Source organism: Callospermophilus lateralis, chromosome 17 (assembly GCF_048772815.1).
Source record: "Callospermophilus lateralis isolate mCalLat2 chromosome 17, mCalLat2.hap1, whole genome shotgun sequence".
NCBI lineage: Eukaryota > Metazoa > Chordata > Mammalia > Rodentia > Sciuridae > Callospermophilus > Callospermophilus lateralis.
In genome coordinates, this window is record NC_135321.1 from 56,082,159 (window position 1) to 56,086,495 (window position 4,337).

The 4,337-nt window shown below is 41.7% G+C and overlaps 1 pseudogene; it reads right to left on the minus strand.

The window, feature by feature from the left end:
- Window positions 1-2,325: 2,325 nt before the first annotated feature.
- Window positions 2,326-4,116, minus strand: LOC143382651 (large ribosomal subunit protein eL8-like; annotated as a pseudogene).
- Window positions 4,117-4,337: the final 221 nt, after the last annotated feature.

The following is a 4,337-nucleotide window of genomic DNA, read 5'->3' on the forward strand; positions in this document are numbered from 1 at the left end:
TCACTGCAAAAACAAACAAAGTTTATGTTCATGTGCCTTCTCAGAGCATTTTTTTCACACATTGGATTGAATACTGAATGAGCCCTTTCAAACTGGAAACTCTTTTCAGTCCTTATAAATCTTGAATTGTCTGATCATTTTCTTCCCTACATTTTCTCTATTCTGAATTGCTGAAATGCCTATTATTTGCTTGTTAGACCCTCTGGAATAATCACTGAATTTATACTATTTTTCTCATACATCTTTTATCATTCTTCTACATTCTGGTATATATCACTTTATTATCTGACTTCCATTCTTCTTTTTATTTTGGTTTTCAAATTTAATATCTCCTGGTGAAAGATAAATGTAGAGTGTTCTTGTCTCATGAAATGCTAAAGATATGATTTTTAAAAAAATATGTTTAATTAATTAATTTATTTTTATGTGGTGCTGAGGATGGAATCCAGGGCCTCACCCATGCCAGGAGAGCGCTCTACCCATTGAGCCACAACCCCAGCCCTAGAGATATGCTTTATAAAAACTTGTATTCTGATCCCTGTATCTTCTGATTCCCTAAATTTATTCTTCTGGTTTCTGTCTTGCAAGTTAAGGCAGATTTCCTCAAGTGTCTGGTGGTCCTTGGCTATCTTTGTTAAGGGTGAGTCACTAACAGAGTTCTTCAGGAGCTCTGTGTGTGCAAGTGTGTGTCATGTCCTGGGCAGTGGGCTTCACTGTGCTGTGAGTTAGGTTGGCCACTTTACTTCTTCAGCTGACTGACTCACGGACCTCCCAGCAATGCTGGGGAAGAGTTCTAGCCCTTGAAGCTGGTGAGCCAGGGGCCAGTTCAATTAGGTCCACTTTGGAAGTAGTTACCTCCCAAAGCAGCTGCCCATTTCTGTGCTCTCCTAACCTGCCTTCCCTGGTTTACTGATTATTATTAACCATAGTTAACAAAGTGCCCCTGGGTTCAATCTCTGGCACCAAAACTAAACAAAACTTTTTGACAGAGTCAAAAAGCAACACAAAGAACAGGAAAAATATTTGCAAATCACATATGTGATCAAAGGATTAATATCCAGAAAAATATATAGAACTCCTAAGCCTCAACAACACAAAACCAAGTAATCCAATTTAAAAATGGACAAAGAACTAGAATACACATTCTTCAAAGAAGAATGGCAAATAAGCACATGAAAGATGTTCAACATTACTAATCATTAGGAAATTGCAAATTAGAAGTATGAGGAGAAGCCACCTCATACCCATTAGGATGGCCACTATCTAAAAATTTAAAAAGGACTGAGGTTTAGTTCAGTGGTGGAGCACTTGTATAGCATGCACAAGTGGAACCCAGGGTTCCATCCACAGACCCCAGATCCCTCCCAACCAAAAAATAGAAAGTGGAATGAATGGTGATTGCCAGGGACTGGGGGAGATGGGAATGGGGAATTAGCTTTTAATGAACTTGATTTACAAGACAAAGAGAAATGGGCAGTAGTAATGGTTGCATATCAGAAATGTCTTTAATGACACTGAACTTTATGCTTACAAACAGTTAAGATGATAAATTACATGTTACTTTTATTTTAGCACAATAAGGAAATCCTAGAGTAAGTAAATAAATAAACTTGCCCTGTCACTAAGTCCCCCAAGTTTTAAAAAAGAGACCAGGATAGGTAAAATATCAAGAACATTCTAGGACCAGAGCCTCAGATGAAAGAAAACGATACTCTAAAACCACGTAGAACATGCAAGATCACTTTCTGTTCTAAATAATTAACCTACAGTGATGTGGCAATAAATGTTTAGCCCACCATGGCATTACAAGCTGATTTCTAAAAATGACTCCTTGCATGAGAGAAGTTGTTTTGAGTATGTCAAATAAGCAAATTACGGTGCAATTTTCCTGTATAGTTTTGTGTGATTATAAAAAGTGTCTCCTTATGAGTTATCATAGATGTTATCCTATTGGAACAAAAGCTCCTATAGAATAACCACATTGTGTCACTATTCCTTAAGTCACAAAATAAAACAAAACTGCTTGCCACAATTCCAAATAGTTTGCCTCACTGATTTTTTTCCCTAGAAAAAGAAGTGGCAGGAAAATGGGTGAACTGGGTGGAGGAGGCAGCAATATGAGAGATTTGAGCCATGGCTACTCAGTGGACCCTACCGAGGTGGGTACCAAGGGTTATGGTAGGTGATATGTAGGCCTTGCTTATTCCACATCCTAAGCCTGGCTGGGGATCTTTTTTTTTACTAACTAACTAACTAATTAATTAATTATTTTTCCAGATCCTGACTTTATTGTATCTTGTATTTTTGGTATAAATAAAAGCTTTATAGACTCACATTTATCATTACTTTAAATAAGGCAGTGACTGATCAATCACAAAATCCTGGCTTGGTTTCCGAGTATTTTACTGCTATCTACAGCCTTTTCATGCAAGTTACACAATGAGTCTCTAGAGCTCTCACACTATGGGATATGTGCTTGCTACTGTCCCAAACAAGTTTACTGCCTTCAGCCCAAGACACTGGATGAAGGCCAATTATTCTTATGTACAGAAGCCCAACCGTGGACATTTATTCCAGTTTAGTGGAGAGTTCTTTAGCCTTTGCCTTTTCTGGCTTGGCAATGGGAGCCATGGATTTTGGACCCAGGACATTGCCTCCCCAGTGGCGATGAATCTCAGCATATCTGTCATTGTAGTTGGTTCCAAGAGCTTCCACCAACTTAGCCAGAACTCCTTTGTCTTCCAAGTTAACCTGTGTGAGGGCGACAGTGGTTCAGGTCTTCCTGTGGACCCGATGTCTCAGCCTGGCCTTCTCCTTGATGATGCAGTAAGAAACTCCCATCTTGCGACACAGGGTAGGCAGGAAGACAACCAGCTCCATGGGATACACATCATGTCCAGTCTCTCCCAGCTTAGCCTTCCTGTTCTTCACTAAGGTGGTGACGGTGTTGGCCCTGCTCAAAGGATCCATGTTCTGTTCGTGGGGACAACCCCTTTGCCAGCAGCCTTCTTCTGAGCCCTAGCCAACGGCCTCTGGTTCCTCTCCTGCTTGGTCTCTGGTCTGCTCTTAGCCTCTTCCTGAATGGTGGAGTCACCTGCCTCTTGACCATGGCTGGGGCTTGGGCCACCTTCTTCCCCTTGACCTTCTTTCCTCTCACCATTTCAGATACCTGGAGGAGAGATGGATCCTTTTATTATTTATTATTTTAATTTTATTTCACAGAAAGGCCCTTTCTGCCTCCCACTATGGGCCATCTGGTCAGAGGTGGTGACTTTCTCTCATGCAGTCAAAGGCCCCAAGAGGCTACTGCCATGGTGTGAGAAGTGGAAGGTAACTCACTGGCCAGAGGGACCTGTGTAGCCCACGTACTCAGGTAAACAGACTTTACATTACAAGCATTTGAAATTGCCATTAAAAATCAAACAGAAATAGTTTACTGAAGCTTTGCACTATTAGTGTCCCTGGGAGCCAGAGCTGGAGGATTATGTGGGAAGTAATGCCCTGATACAAGGAAGGCTTCTGTTAGGATTTAGATGTGAGGTGTCCCCCCAAAACTCATGTTATGCAATGCAGGAATGTTTAGAGGGTTAATGATTAGAATAGAAGAGGTATAACCTCACCCGTTGATTAATAATTTGAAAGATTGCTCTGCTGGGTGGTAACTGTAGGAGGTAGGGTGTGATGGAGGAATTAGGTCAAGGGGGAATGTATCTAGAGTTCATATTTTGTGCACTGTCTACTTCCTGGCTGCCATGAGCTAAGGCACTTTTCTCTGCTACACCCTTCTACCATACTGTGCCCTTCATCTTGGGCCCAGAGGAAAGGAGTCAGCAGACCAGGGACAGAAACCTCTGAAACCATGAGCCAAACTTTTCCTCCTCTGAGGTGTTCTTGTCAGGTATTTTGGTCACCATGATGAAAAGCTAAGGAACACATTTCCCCACCATTTACATGAGTTCTCCACCTTGCATGGGGTATAGGAGGAGCCCACAATACCTGAACCACCTTCTCCCATGACTGTGAATTTGTGCTCACTTCACAGATGATGCTGAAGGGAAGGAAACGCCACCTCAAAACCTCCTCTCTGACTCTGTCCTCCACATCACCGCCTCTCATCTCTGATGAGCTCTCTACTGTGGATAGTGCCTGAATAGAAATAACTCATCTTCCCTGTTTACTTAGGGATCTAAGATTTCAACCTCCACTACTTACAATTAGCCCATCGTTTTATTTGATATCAAAGCAAACATAAAGGGGAAGGACCCCAGGTAATAGTGGATTTCTCTCCCACCCAGTGACAGCAGATTCATTTACAGATGAAACCCAAGCAAACACCA